Genomic DNA, 15,738 nt, shown 5'->3' on the forward strand with positions numbered 1-15,738 from the left:
CTTTCTTAAAAGAGACAGTTCAGCAGCATTCTTTAAATAATAGAAAATTAATTTCAGGGCCAATTCCTGAGATCTTTCCAACTTCCTAAAGTAACTTGTGCACCAATCATTGCACCGTAAATTAAAAGAAAATGACTTTAAAAAAACATCTATTGTCATGGAGAAAGATATAAAATAAAATGCTGGTTTTAAAGTAAAAAATATATATATACTTTTTTTCTAAAGTATTCTTAAATTTTATGTGCATTTGGCTGGTTTCTTTGTCAGACTGTAAGTACATTAGATCATTGACAGAGTTGTAGGTGTCTGATTTCTTGCCTCATCTTTATGGTTTCAGTATGAGGCCTATAAATAATGGATATTCAATATGTATTAGCTGTTTATCATCACATGCTCACTATTTTCCTTCTGTTAGTACATTTGAGGGAACTTCTGAATATTTAGAAAGTATATACACAGTGCTGCACATCTTCTATTTGGGTTGCCATGAAAAGTGCTGATTGGATCTGATGTTACATTTACAAAGGTTTTAAGACTGATCAATGCGGGAACTTTGAGCAAATGTAAGCTTCAGTGATTATGAAATAGCAATGTTGGAAGTATTTTGTAAAATTCCCACTCCTGCATCTCCTCTTGGATGTGTGGTAGCTCTGAGATGCCTCCTCTGTAGGGCACCATGAGCATGGTTGGTCAGTCTCATTTTGGGGGTGGGGTACCAGGGATTGAACTCAGGGGCATTCAACCACTGAGCCACATCCACAGCCCTGTTTTATCTTTTCCTTAGAGACAGGGTCTCACTGAGTTGCTTAGGGCCTTGCTAAGTTGCTGAGGCTGACTTTGTATTCACGATCCTCCTGCCTCAGCCTCCTGAGCTGCTGGGATTACAGGCTTGTGTCACTGTGCCCAGCCTCAATCTCATTTTTTTTTTTTTTTATTATTGTACACAAATGGGATACATGTTGTTTCTCTATTCGTACATGGCGTAAAGGCATACCATTTGTGTAATCATAAATTTACATAGGGTAATGTTTGATTCATTCTGTTATTTTTTTCCCTTCCCCACACCCCTCCCACCCCTCTTTTCCCTCTATACAGTCCTTCCTTCCTCCATTCTTGCCCCCGTCCCTAAACCTAACTCTAACCCTAACACTAACTCTTCCCACCCCCCATTATGTGTCATCATCCACTTATTAGCGATCATTCGTCCTTTGGTTTTTTGAGATTGGCTTATCTCACTTAGCATGATATTCTCCAGTTTCATCCATTTGCCTGCAAATGCCATAATTTTATCATTCTTTATGGCAGAGTAATATTCCATTGTATATATATACCACAGTTTCTTTATCCATTCATCAATTGAAGGACATCTAGGTTGGTTCCACAATCTGGCTATTGTGAACTGAGCAGCTATGAACATTGATGTGGCTGTATCTCTGTAATATGCTGATTTTAAATCCTTTGGGTATAGGCCAAGGAGTGGGATAGCTGGGTCAAATGGTGGTTCTATTCCAAGTTTTCTAAGGAGTCTCCATACTGCTTTCCAGAGTGGCTGCACTAATTTGCATTTCCACCAGCAATGTATGAGTGTACCTTTCTCCCCACATCCTCGCCAACACCTGTTGTTGCTTGTATTCTTGATAATCGCCATTCTAATTGGGGTGAGATGGAATCTTAGGGTGGTTTTGATTTGCATTTCTCTTATTACTAGAGATGTTGAACATTTTTCCATATGTTTGTTGATTGCCTGTAGATCTTCTTCTGTGAAGTGTCTATTCATTTCCTTAGCCCATTTGTCGATTGGATTACTTGCATTCTTGGTGTAGAGTTTTTTGAGCTCTTCATAGATTCTGGAGATTAGCGCTCTATCTGAAGTTTGATTGGCAAAGATTTTCTCCCACTCTGTAGGCTCTTTCTTCGCATTGCTGATAGTTTCCTTTGCTGAGAGAAAGCTTTTTAGTTTGAATCTATCCCAGTTATTAATTCTTGCTTTTATTTCTTGTGCTATTGGAGTCCTGTTGAGGAAGTCTGGTCCTAAGCCGACATGTTGAAGCTCTGGACCTACTTTTTCTTCTATAAAATGCAAGGTCTCTGGTCTGATTCCGAGATCCTTAATCCATTTTGAGTTTAGTTTCGTGCATGGTGAGAGATATGGGTTTAGTTTCATTCTGTTGCATATGGATTTCCAATTCTCCCAGCACCATTTGTTGAAGAGGCTATCTTTTCTCCATTGCATATTTTTGGCCCCTTTGTCTAGTATGAGAAAATTGTATTTATTTGGGTTTGTGTCCATGTCCTCTATTCTGTACCATTGATCCACCTTTCTATTTTGGTACCAATACCATGCCGTTTTTGTTACTATTGCTTTGTAGTAGAGTTGAAGATCTGGTATTGCGATACCCCCTGCCTCACTCTTTCTGCCAAGGATTGCTTTAGCTATTCTGGGTTTTTTATTCTTCCAGATGAATTTCATAATTTCTTGCTCTATTTCTGTAAGGTACATCATTGGGATTTTAATTGGAATTGCATTGAATCTGTATAGCACTTTTGGTAGTATGGCCATTTTGACAATATTAATTCTTCCTATCCAAGAACATGGGAGATCTTTCCATCTTCTGAGGTTTTCTTTAATTTCTTTCTTTAGTGTTCTGTAGTTCTCATTGTAGAGATCTTTCACCTCTTTTGTGAGATTGATACCCAAGTATTTTATTTTTTTTGAAGCTATTGTGAATGGGGTAGTTTTCCTAATTTCTCTTTCTGAAGATTCATCGCTTATGTATAGAAATGCCTTAGATTTATGTGCATTGATCTTATATCCTGCTACTTTACTGAATTCACTTATGAGATCTAACAGTTTTCTGGTGGAATTTCCTGGTTCCTCTAAGTATACAATCATATCATCAGCAAATAGGGATATTTGAGTTCTTCTTTTCCTATTCGTATCCCTTTAATTTCTTTGGTCTGTCTAATTGCTCTGGCTAGAGTTTCAAGGACGATATTGAATAGAAGTGGTGAAAGAGGGCATCCCTGCCTTGTTCCAGTTTTTAGAGGGAATGCTTTCAGTTTTTCACCATTTAGAATAATATTAGCCATGGGCTTAGCGTAGATGGCCTTTACAATGTTAAGGAATGTTCCCAGTATCCCTATTTTTTCTAGTGTTTTGAGCATGAAGGGATGCTGTATTTTATCAAATGCTTTTTCTGCATCTATTGAAATAATCATGTGATTCTTGACTTTAAGTCTATTGATATGGTGAATTACATTTATTGATTTCCTGATGTTGAACCAACCTTGCATCCCTGGGATGAAACCCACTTGATCATGGTGCACTATCTTTTTAATATGTTTTTGTATGCGATTTGCTAAAATTTTGTTTAGAATTTTTGCGTCGATGTTCATTAAGGATATTGGTCTGAAATTTTCTTTCCTCGATGTGTCTCTGTCTGGTTTAGGTATCAGGGTAATATTGGCTTCATATAATGAGTTTGGGAGGGTTCCCTCCTCTTCTATTTTATGGAATACTTTGAGAAGTATTGGAATGAGCTCTTCTTTAAAAGTTTTGTAGAACTCGGCTGAGAACCCATCTGGTCCTGGACTTTTCTTTGTTGGTAGGCTTTTGATGACTTCTTCTATTTCATTACTTGAAATTGGTCTATTTAAATTGTGTATGTCCTCCTCGTTCAGTTTAGGCAATTCATATGTCTCTAGAAACCTGTTGATGTCTTCGAAATTTTCTATTTTGTTGGAGTATAGATTTTCAAAATAGCTTTTCTAATTATGTTTTGTATTTCAGTCGTGTCTGTTGTGATATTTCCTTGTTCATTCCGAATTTTAGTGATTTGGGTTTTCTCTCGTCTTCTCTTTGTTAGTGTGGCTAAAGGTTTATCAATTTTGTTTATTTTTTCAAAGAACCAACTATTTATTTTGTCAATTTTTTCTATTGTTTCTTTTGTTTCAATTTCGTTGATTTCAGCTCTGAGTTTGACTATTTCCTGTCTTCTACTACTTTTGGTGTTGGTCTGTTCTTCTTTTTCTAGGGCTTTGAGCTGTAGTGTTAGGTCATTTATTTTTTGAGTTTTACTTCTTTTATTAAATGTGCTCCATGAAATAAATCTTCCTCTAAGTACTGCTTTCATAGTGTCCCAGAGATTTTGATATGATGTTTCTTTGTTCTCATTTACCTCTAAGAATTTTTAAATATCCTTCCTAATATCTTTTGTTATCCATTCATCATATAATAGCATATTGTTTAATCTCCAGGTGTTGGAGTAGTTTCTGTTTTTTACTCTTTCATTTATTTCTAACTTCAATCCATTATGATCTGATAGAATACAAGGTAGTGTCTCTATCTTCTTGTATTTGCTGACATTAGCTTTGTGGCATAATATATGGTCTATTTTAGAGAAGGATCCATGTGCTGCTGAGAAGAAAGTGTATTCACTCTTGGTTGGATGGTATATTCTATAAATGTCTGTTAAGTCTAAATTATTGATTGTGTTATTGAGATTTATGGTTTCTTTGTTCAATTTTTGTTTGGAAGATCTGTCCAATGGTGAGAGAGGCGTGTTAAAATCACCTAGTATTATTGTGTTATGGTCTATTTGGTTTCTAAAATTGAGAAGGATTTGTTTGACATACATGGATGAGCCACTGTTTGGGGCATAGATGTTTATGATTGTTATATCTTGCTGATTTATGCTTCCCTTAAGCAGTATGAAATGTCCTTCCTTATCCCTTCTGACTAACATTGGCTTGAAGTCCACATTATCTGAAATGAGGATGGATACTCCAGCTTTTTTGCTGAGTCCGTGTGCATGGTATGTTTTTCCCCATCCTTTCACCTTTAGTCTATGGGTATCTCTTTCTATGAGGTGAGTCTCTTGCAGGCAACATATTGTTGGATCTTTCTTTTTAATCCAATCCGCCAGTCTATGTCTTTTGATTGATGAATTCAGGCCATTAACATTCAGGGTTATTATTGAGATATGATTTGTATTCCCAGTCATTTGGTTCATATTTAAAATTTTATTTATTTATTTATTTCTTGTTTGACACATCTTGGTTCCTCCTTTATTTGACAGTTCCTTTAGGATAATTCCTCCCTTTGCTGATTTGCTTCTTTGTTTTTTATTTCTTCCTCATGAAATATTTTGCCGAGAATGTTCTGTAATGCTGGCTTTCTTTTTGTAAATTCTTTTAGCTTTTGTTTATCATGGAAAGATTTTATTTCATCGTCAAATTTGAAGGTAAGCTTTGCTGGGTATAAGATTCTTGGTTGGCATCCACTTTCTTTCAGAGCTTGAAAAATGTTGTTCCAGGCCCTTCTAGCTTTTAGGGTCTGGATTGAAAAATCTGCTGATATCCGTATTGGTTTCCCCCTGAATGTAATTTGGTTCTTTTCTCTCACAACCTTTAAAATTCTGTCTTTATTTTGTATGTTAGGTATTTTCATTATAATGTGCCTTGGTGTGGGTCTGTTGTAATTTTGTGTATTTGTAGTCCTATAAGCCTCTTGAACTTGATTTTCCATTTCATTCTTCAGATTTGGGAAATTTTCTGATATTATTTCATTGAATAGATTGTTCATTCCTTGGTTTGTTTCTCTAAGCCTTCCTCAATCCCAATAATTCTCAAATTTGGCCTTTTCATGATATCCCATAGTTCTTGCAGATTCTGTTCATGATTTCTTACCATCTTCTCTGTTTGTTCAACTTTGTTTTCGAGGTTAAATATTTTGTCTTCAATATCTGAAGTTCTGTCTTCCAGGTGTTCTATCCTATTGGTTATGCTTTCTATGGAATTCTTAATTTGGTTTATTGTTTCCTTCATTTCAAGGATTTCTGTTTGTTTTTTTTTCATTATCTCTAACTCTTTATTGAAATGATCTTTTGCTTCCTGAATTTGCTCTGTTAACTGTCGATTTATCGCGTTCCCTCTGCCCGCAGAGAGAGACACGACAAACGTCTGAAGCTTTGGAAGTTTATTGTGCACAGTCTTCCTTTCTTTCCCTCTTTTCTATCCCTTTCTCTCTTTTCTTTCTCTCGCTCTCTTTTCCTCTGCTTAACTCTCGCCTGCTCCGGTCGCTACGCTCCTCCTGCTCGGCTCACACCTGCTTCGGCTGCTCCGCTTCTCCCGCTCGGCTCACGCCTTCGCTCGCACTCTTCTTCCTCGCTTCTTCTCCTACTCTCAGCTTCTTCTACTCTCAGCCTCTTCTTACTCCCAGCTTCTTCGCTTACTCCCCCACCCACCAAGCTTATATACACTTCAACCAATCAGGGGAGAGCACACGAGGCAAACGCGCGGACAGCTGCAGGCATAGAATAGGTACACGAGGGGGGCATGCTCTAATCACATCGTTAACTAGCCAATCATTGGAATTCGCTGGTTGTTTACTGTATAGCTGGCCGCTTTTGGCTCAGCGCCAGGCGCCATCTTGACCGTGCCCAAGGCTGGGGGTCCCGGGAACCCCGACATCGATTGGTGCGATCATTCAATGGCTGCATTTGCTCTTTCATCTCATCATTCAATGCCTGCATTTGCTCTTTCATCTCATCGTTTGCTTCCCTAATCATTTTAATTATGTACATTCTGAACTCCCTTTCTGTCATTTCTTCTACCATGCTGTCGTTGGATTCTATTGATGTAACATCTAGATTTGTTTGGGGCATTTTCTTCCCTTGTTTTCTCATATTGTTCAGGAATCAGTGGGTCATTAAGATATTGCAGATTTCCTCTATCGACTTATAATGTCCCTGAAGATTGCTAGTATATCCCTTCTTATCCTTCAGTAGCCTGAAGTCTTGGAGGAAGTTGATAATGCAGAGCTCCACGAAGAAGCTGCCTCTCTAGGGTGGTGACCCTCAGGTGGCGTATATTCCCTGCTAGTGGTCAGAGGTGTCTCCACTTGTTGACCAATGGTCATCCAACGGGGAACTAGGCTGCGGGCTGAGGCAAGTCCTGTTTGTGCCTGTGTCTCTGGTTTTACCGTCCCTGTGGGAAAACCTCTCCCGGTAGGGAAGACTCACTCGGTGGGAACGTCTCACTGGTCAGTTCCCCTCCTAGAGGTTCCCCTCAATCTACAACTACTGCCTGGGCTGGGCTGTCTTCCTCTGCAATGTTCCCAGGGGCCCGGACCTACCTCCTGGGCCTGGGAGCCTCACCCTCCGCAGGCGAGTCTCCTTAGGCTGCCTCTCCCAGATAATCTGCCCGCAGTCCTGGAAACTTCGCTCCGCCCCTAGGCGTGTCTCTGTGCGGCTCTTCCATCAAGAAGCCACCTAGCTCCTGGGACCCTACTCTGCACCTAATCACCTGGCTATGTGGCCCCTCCTCTGAGCCGCCACCTGGAGCCCCGTACAATAGCTCTGATACCCAGAGACCCGCCACACACCTCCTCCACCAGACAGCAGCCCGGTTTCCGACGCAGTCACTAGGAGTCCAAGCAACTCACTTCGCGTCTCCTCCTCCCGCCAACCTCCCGTAGCCCTAGGCAGTCACTCCAAGCCCAAGTGACCCGCCCTGTTCCTCCTCCTCCTCCTCGGGGTAGCCCCCCGAGTGTTCAGGGGCGGTGGCTCCAAGACCAAGTGACCCACCACGCTCCTCCTCCAGGCAGGCCACCGGTGTTCAGGAGCGGTCGCTTTGAGTGCAATCAACTCACCACTCGCCTCCTCCTCTGGCAACTGCCTGTGGCTCTGATGCAGTCACTCCTAGACCAAGCAACCCACCGCACTTCTCCTTTTCCTCCGGGCAACCCCCCGGGTGTTCAGAAGCAGTTGTTCTGAGTCCAAACAGCTGGCGATGCAGCTCGTCCTCTGGCAACCGCCTGTGGCTCTGATGCAGTCACTCCTAGGTCAAGCGACCCGCCGCGCTTCTCCTCTTCCTCTGGGCAACCCCCCGGTGTTCAGAAGCGATTACTCTGAGTCTAAACAGCTCATCAAGCAGCTCCTCCTCAGGCAGCCGCCCGGAGCCCCAGTGGTTGCTCCGAGTCCAAGTGCTGTGCTGAGCCGCCTCCTCTACGATGATCCCAGTTGTCCGTGTTTACTGCTCCAGTGGGGGGAGGGGCGTCTCGCCGAGCAACTCCACTTCACAAATTCCCTGCGTTCCGGGGCTACCGCCCCCTCCGGGACGCCTCCCCAACGGGAGAGACTCACCCAACGGGAGAGACTCACCCGACGGCTTTGAGTTGGTCCCAAGTCTCTCACTATCTCCTCTTTTGAATCCTGCGTACTGGAGCAACATGAAATGCAGCCGCCCTCTAGGCCGCCATCTTGAAACTCTTCAATCTCATTTTTAAACAGAGATAATTATGTTCATTTCTACCATCAGGTTGTTTTTCTGGAATGACTAATTAATGGTTGGAAAGAGAGTTTTAAATGCAAATTAGTCAATAATAACTAGACTGACCGGACCAACTCCCATTGTTGAGCTTTGACTCTAGTGGCTAATTCTAACAGGTATGGAATGATGCCATTTAGAAATTAACCCCTTAGAGGAGGCAAGCTGCTATAGCTTTTTTTTCAAAATATCTAACAATGCACCAAATTGCAGTTTATCTTATAGAACTTTTGAATAAAACTTTAAAATTTTTTTGTTTAAAATAGACCTATTCTTCAAGATCCTAAGAGTAACCTGATTATAAAAAGTAAAAAGTAAAATGACATATAAAGAACAGAGTGATACTCTATCAGGATGCTGCAACAGAGGGGTGTTATCATTCGGCATAAAGTTCATACTTCTAGAATTTTATTGCAAATATTTTATCTCTATAGTTAGTAGCAAATGACGTGATAAGCCCTGAGGCAATCTCAAAGCTCTGTGGAATAACGATACCAGTCAGATTTTCTCCTGACAGCAAGCATCAGTTATGTGATTCTGACCACTCTGATTTTCAACAGTCCACATAAGCACATTTGTCTTTGATTCCAGTAAACCTCCAGTGACAGGACAAGTCATTAAAAAGTGATAATTTCTAAGTGTCAGGAATACTGACATTCATCCATAGATGTCACGATAAATCACCCTTGTTCCTTAGGGGAAGAGGGGGACGAGAAAACAATAACAACAAGGCAGGTAGCCTCCATCACCTCCTAAGGGAGAAGCAGCCATTTAAAAAGTTCCCCATCAGTTATACACTTATTTATTTACTCCACTGAGGTGAGAGAGTTCTTGCCAAATTTCTTTTCAGTGTGTAGTTAAACATAATAATGAAACTTTGTATTCAAATTAACCAAAGACCAGAAATTGCAGTATTTTGGAGGAACTGATTCTGGGAACCTAAGACTTTTAGGCATTATTAAATGGGAAATAAAGAATTGGTAAATGTTTTTGAATAGAAATGTTTTTGGAAGAAAATCTTGTGTTGCAGAAATCTGAGTTGATGGGAAGGATGTATGGTAGAGTGGGGTGGGCAGAGACTTTGGGAGGGGAATTTGTTTGAAGGTTATTATGGTTGTTCTGGTATGAACTGGATGGTGGTGAAGGGAATTCAGAAGGATGATGAGAGATGACCCAGGGGAAATCTTCTACTGGAGGGAGAAGAGGGGAAGGGGAAAGAGGGAAGGGCAGTCTGACATGACTTGGTTCCTTGAGTCTCTTTGTTCACAAAGAACAAATGATTCTCAAAATTGTTTAGGTGACATGTTTCTTAGTGGGGTGCTATGAAATTTCGGTATGTTTTACTTGATCCTGCAAACAGGAACACTTTACCAGTTAAAAACGGATGCAAACTAAAAGTATAGTGAAAGCTCACATGTCCATATAAAACAAGTTGTTTAATTCAATATGACTAGTCAATGTTCAGTTTTTGTGTTAATACACATTTCTGGCACTTACTCATTTTGCAATATGCTGGATCACTCTAGAAAAAATAAGAGGAGTTAGTGCCAAAGGCTCAAGAAAAATTCAGAATAAAATATAGAGAACAGTTATTAGTTATTATTTTTCCACAGCATAACATGTTGGTTCAATTGATTTGAGAAGTACTCAACATGCTCTTTTTCTCCTACAGGTAAATGTTTACTAGCCCAGTTACATAGTAAACTCCTTGAGAATTCATGCCCTGCTCTTTCTTGGGTTTTTCTGTTTACTGACTATCCTGCTGTGAGCAACAGTCACATCACAAGTAGCTGGTTGGGATAAGTCATGTGGTACCCCAGCACATGGAGTTTCTGATACATGTGTTGGACTTAGAATTCTGCCCCAAATCAAACCAAACAGGGTAGGATACCTCTACAATTAGGATTCTCTTTGATTTCAGGTGAGAAATAGCAAACCCCTAGGACTAGAAGAATAAGTTATTGCAGCTGCAGCTCTAATCTCATAAAAGACTGGATATTTGAGGAGTCATCATTGCTTTCCTTGCACAGAGTAACTGCCAACTCAACAAAACAGCAAGGCATTAGTTCAAATTCTGAAGTTTTTGTTTTTCTAATGGAAGCTATGGAAACTGTTCTATTTTAGAGATATAAGCTTAGAATCTAGAGTTATTACTAGCTGAAAGTATATCCTGCACTCTATAATCAATGACATTTCTTATGTGGATGGTACTGCTTGGCTCAAATACATTCCAGTTTTCAAAGAAAAAAATATTACAATGTCACTGGCTCTTTGTGGTGCCAAATCTGCGGGTATTTGTCACCGCCTGCAGCAACAATTTGTGCGGGTCTTTATGGGTGGTGGACTGGAAACTGAGCTACTTCTATTTCTGAGCTGCTTCCTTCCTTGCTTGTTTATAGAGGATAGAGGAAATGAGGCTTACTTGCTTTGAGAGGAGAGAGAGAGAGGCTTTGCATAAGAGAGAAAGAGAGACTTTGCTTGAGAGAGAGACTACACTTTCAGGGATCTATATCTTCTTAGTTCTGCTGCTTCTTCTTAAAGGTGCATCCTGCATCCTGTGAACTAAGGGTAATCTATCTGAGGTGCTTCTTAGTGATGCGTCCCGCCTACTGCCATCTGCCTATCTGTGATCTAGAGGTGTGTTCTCAATTCTCCGCTCTGTAATCTGCCTTCCGCCACTGCCTGCTGCTTCTCTCTGCGAGCTGCTTCTATCTGCTTGCTGCCTTTTCTTCTTCCTTTCTGCTAGTGGCTTCTCTCCGCTTCTTTCTGTTAGCTGCTGCTCTGCTTGCTACTGCTCCTTACACTCGCGTTCCTGCCCACCACCCGCTTATATTCCCTCCAGGAGGCGGAGGGCGGGGCCACATCTCAACAGGCGAGGAGCCAGCTGCCCCATCATGGCAAGGGTCAAAACGAGCAGGCCCAAGCAGGTGCGCTCGGGAACACCTGTGCAGGCGTTGTGCGCTGGACTTAACTGAATACGGCCAATGATAAATCATCTGAGTGCGCTTATGCCAATTAACCTCCTCACTGCTGATGTGATCAGGCGCCATTCTGGCTGGCACAGCCCCCAACATTACAACATACAACAGATTACATGTAAGTTCAATTTCACAAAAGAGGCCTATAAACTTAAATACATTGTTTATTCCAAGCAGTTCTGAAATTCTACTTTGCCACCAATAGTAGATAGTGATAGAAATTATATCACTGTGTGGGTAAAGGGAAGACATAGGTAAATAAGAAAATTTTATGCATAAACATATGAATGTCTCTACATGTTTTCTTTATTTTTTAAATTTTATTTATTTTTATTTTTAAAGACTGCATTTTGATTCATTGTACACAGATGGGGTACAATTTTTCATTTCTATGGCTGTACACAATGTAGAGTCACCATTTGTGTGATCATACAGTACATAGGGTAATGATGTTTGTCTCATTCCTCTATCTTTCCTTCCCCAACCTCCTCCCCTCCCCTCATTTCCCTTTACACAATCCAAAGTTACTCCCTTCTTCCCCTCTCCCAACATTATGTATCAGCATCCACTTATCAGAGAAAACAGTTGACCTTTGGTTTTTTTGGGATTGGCTTATTTCACTTAGCATGATATTCTCCACCTCCATTCATTTACCAGCAAATGTCATAATTTTATTCTTCTTTATGGCTGAGTAATATTCTGTTGTGTATATATACCACAGTTTCTGTATCCATTCATCTATTGAAGGGCATCTAGGTTGGTTCCACAATCTGGCTATTGTGAATTGAGCAGCTATGAACATTGATGTGGCTGTATCTCTGTAGTATGCTGATTTTAAGTCCTTTGGGTATAAACTGAGGAATGGGATAACTGGGTCAAAAGGTGGGTCCATTCCAAGTTTTCTAAGGAGTCTTCACACTGCTTTCCAGAGTTGGTGCACTAATTTGCATCCCCACCAGCAATGTATGAGTGTGCCATTTCCCCTACATCCTCAACACCACCTATTAATGCTTGTATTCTTGATAATAGTCATTCTAATTGGAGTGAGATAAATCTTAGGGTGGTTTTGATTCGCATTTCTCTAATTACATGTTTTCTTATGTAGTGAAGTGCATGTGAAAATGAAGAAAACACTTGTTAACTCTAGTTCTCTAATATGATAGATTGAACATTCTTCAGATATCTTTTTAGGTTTGTTATATAATATAGCTCCTTAACAGAGGCACTGATAGAGCAGTGGGTTTGGAGTAAGGGAGTGAAAGAGAAACTTCAGTTTTTGCTTCATATAATTAAAAAAAAATACATATTTTTGGTTGCGGATGAACCTTTATTTTTATTTATTTACTTTTATTCAGTGCTGAGGCTCAAACTCGGTGCCTCACATGTGCTACGCAAGCACTCTACCACTGAGCCACAACCCCAGCCCCTGCTTCATATAATTTTATATTTTAAAATAATATTCATTTTATTTAATCATATGTAATAAAATGTTTGGATTGACATTGTAAGCACATGAGTGCACAAATGAGGGTGTCAGGGAGCAGGTCTCAGATCAGCAAGCTTCCCTTTATTCAGAGGTGGGGTTGATTGGACAAACACCTGATGTGGCTCATTTTCAGGGATAAACACGAGGTTCCAGACTTTATGTACAACCTTAGCAGAGCCAGGCCATGGGCCCTTTTGGTGGGTAGTGGACAGGACCAGGTCATGGGAGGAATTTTGGTGGCAGGACCATTTAGGGCAGGGCAGGAAGATAGGTAACCATGTACTTCAGACATAACGTCCAAATTTATACCTCCAGCCCAGATCTTTCGCCTAACTCCAGATTGTCCCGTGAATACCTCAAACCCTGCAGGCCCTGAATTGAACTCCTGATCCTTTTCCTCAAACATGCTTTGCCTGCAAATATTCCCATCTCAGTTGATGAAATCTCCTTCTTTCCAAAGGGCAAAGACCTCTCGGTCACCCTCAGCTCCTCTCCGCCTTTCACACCATGATCCAGTCTTTCAGCAACACTGTTGGTTCCACCTTCAAAACCCACTGTCTACTCACCCACCCGTTCCCTAGCTCCCTGTGTCCCTCTTCAGAGCCCCCATCATTGTTCTCTGGGGTTACTCTAGCAGCTTCCTAACAGGTCTTCCTGCTTTTTCACCTGCTCTTTTCAGTTTGTTCTAACATGAAAGCAGAGTGATCCAAGGTAAGCCAAGAAAGCCATGTCACTCCTCTGACCGAAACCCCTCAATGGCTCCCTGCTTTTCTCAGAGTAAAAGCCCAAGTCCTTCAATGGCCTGCAAAGTCTCACGTGACTTACTCCCATTTCCTCCCTGCTCTCATTTTCTATTTTTCTTACCTGTGGATTCATCTCCTCCACACTTCTGTCCTTTGTATCACAAACACAACAGGCATATTCCCAGCTTAAAGGCTTGGTGACGGTGAGCCTTCCTGCTTGGAATGTTCTTTCTCTAGATAATCAAGTGTCTCCCTCACTTCTTCCAAGCTTGCTCAATTGTCTTCTCAGCAGCCCACCACCCTACTTAAAACTGCATATTGCCGCTGCCCCCCCACGACCCTCCCCTCAGCACTCCTGACCCCCTTACCCTGCTTGGCTTTTGCATTTTATCCACACCGCTTACCTAGTTTGAATATACCACGTGATTGTCACATTTATCATGTTTACTGTCTGCCTATTATATTCTACTAGAAGTTCCGTAAGGGTAGAGAGCTGTCAGTTTTGTTTGCTGGTGAAACAAAGTGCTTCAGATGGAGCCTCATTGAATGAATAAGTTTAAGAAGAGTCCACTAAGGTTGCCGCTGCGTCTCATGAATGTGAATTTCATGAGGACAGGCTCCATGATTATTATTGTTTTATATTCAATGCCCCTGCAAAGTACTTAGCATCTAGTAGGCACTCAAATATATCTGTGGAATGAATAAGTGAACATTTTTTTTTCAGACGTTTAGCCTATCTATTTCATATGAATTGTTTTCATGTAATAGTTTTTTTTTTTTTTTTTTAGGTACTGGGGATCGAACTCAGAGCCTTGTGCTTGCGAGGCAAGCACTCTACCAGCTGAGCTATCTCCCCAGCCCTCATGTAATAGTTTTTAAAATACAATATTTTTCCTGGGAGGCATGGGTTTTATAGCACTCTGGGAAAACAGAAAGACAGATAGACCTCGGAGTACTGACTTTGCATTCCTTGCACACAGAGGATGCTATGTCTGCATTCGGTGTATACCTTTCTTCTGAGTTTCTGCATCCTTCACTAATTCAAATTGGGAACTTGGGTAGGGGTGTGAGTGGCCTCTCCAGCCAATCCACCTGAAATACTGCCCCTTACCGTCTTTCTTTTCTTTTTCCTTTCCTTTTCTCTTCCTCTTTCTTTTACTGTCCTTAAGGAGATTTAGACTAGGAGCCTACTGCACTGGAAATAGCAATATAATACCTGAAACTGGAGAGAAGCAGAAATAAAATGATTCCTTCCACTTCCTCTTCACTACTCCACTGCATCACTGTATTACAGATGAAGACTGAGCACTCCCATGACGAATGATAGATGCACCCCACATCCCTTTTAAGATGACATTAAATAACATCAATGAAAGGATGACACAGTAAATGTTCTTTGAGGATGGTTTACAGGTGGTGGTGACTTTTTTATGGCTCATAAGGTGCCTCAGGGTTCTTGACCTTGAATGCTTTTATGAGAGAGGGGATAAGACAGTTGGTAAAGATTAAATTATAAAGGTCCTTTAGTGGAATTTTAATAACTAACTTCCAGCAGCAAGTAATAGCATATAATAGATGTGTGGATGTTCAGATTCACTGCTTGATGGTATCTCAGAACACATTCTGATATATTTTAATATTTCTGTGAGAGAAAAATGGAATTAAATGAAGGATTAAGTATACCTCCTCTCATTACTCCTTACTACCCACTATATACCCTGATAATTTGGGGATGATTCATGTTCCCCTTCATCCTGTTTTCTTCATAGATAATTAGATGAAATAAAAAATCAGAAATGCGTTACATGAAGCTCACTCAGAGGACTCAGCTTCAAGTAGACCTCACAACATCCTATATAAACATAAAATCCTGCTTTTAAGAACATAAAATGCTGTTGAGTGAGGACAAGGCTATTATCATTTAAAATATTACCTCATTTTAAAAAGATAAAAGCAAAAGTAAGTTTTACATGTTTCTTTTCCTCATGGTAAAAATCCATGTGGTTGTTTCTTTCTCTTAGGCTTCCCTTTGAAAACCCTTTTAAGAAATGTTTCCACATTTTTATTTATCATTAGATTATTTAAGAGAGCCAGAATTTTTCCTTGCTAACTTCATTAATATGCAGCAAAATTACATATAAACTAAAATTTTTACCCAGCAATTTCATTTCTAGGAAGGCAACTCATGTATACCTCCAATAAT

At 40.6% G+C, this 15,738-nt stretch overlaps 1 protein-coding gene across 1 annotated transcript in view; it reads right to left on the reverse strand.

The window, feature by feature from the left end:
- The window catches only part of Best3 (bestrophin 3), an 87,499-nt gene that overhangs the window by 46,304 nt on the left and 25,457 nt on the right, over window positions 1-15,738 (reverse strand). The window lies entirely within an intron of this gene.

This window comes from Sciurus carolinensis, chromosome 4, assembly GCF_902686445.1.
Source record: "Sciurus carolinensis chromosome 4, mSciCar1.2, whole genome shotgun sequence".
In the NCBI taxonomy this organism is placed as follows: domain Eukaryota; kingdom Metazoa; phylum Chordata; class Mammalia; order Rodentia; family Sciuridae; genus Sciurus; species Sciurus carolinensis.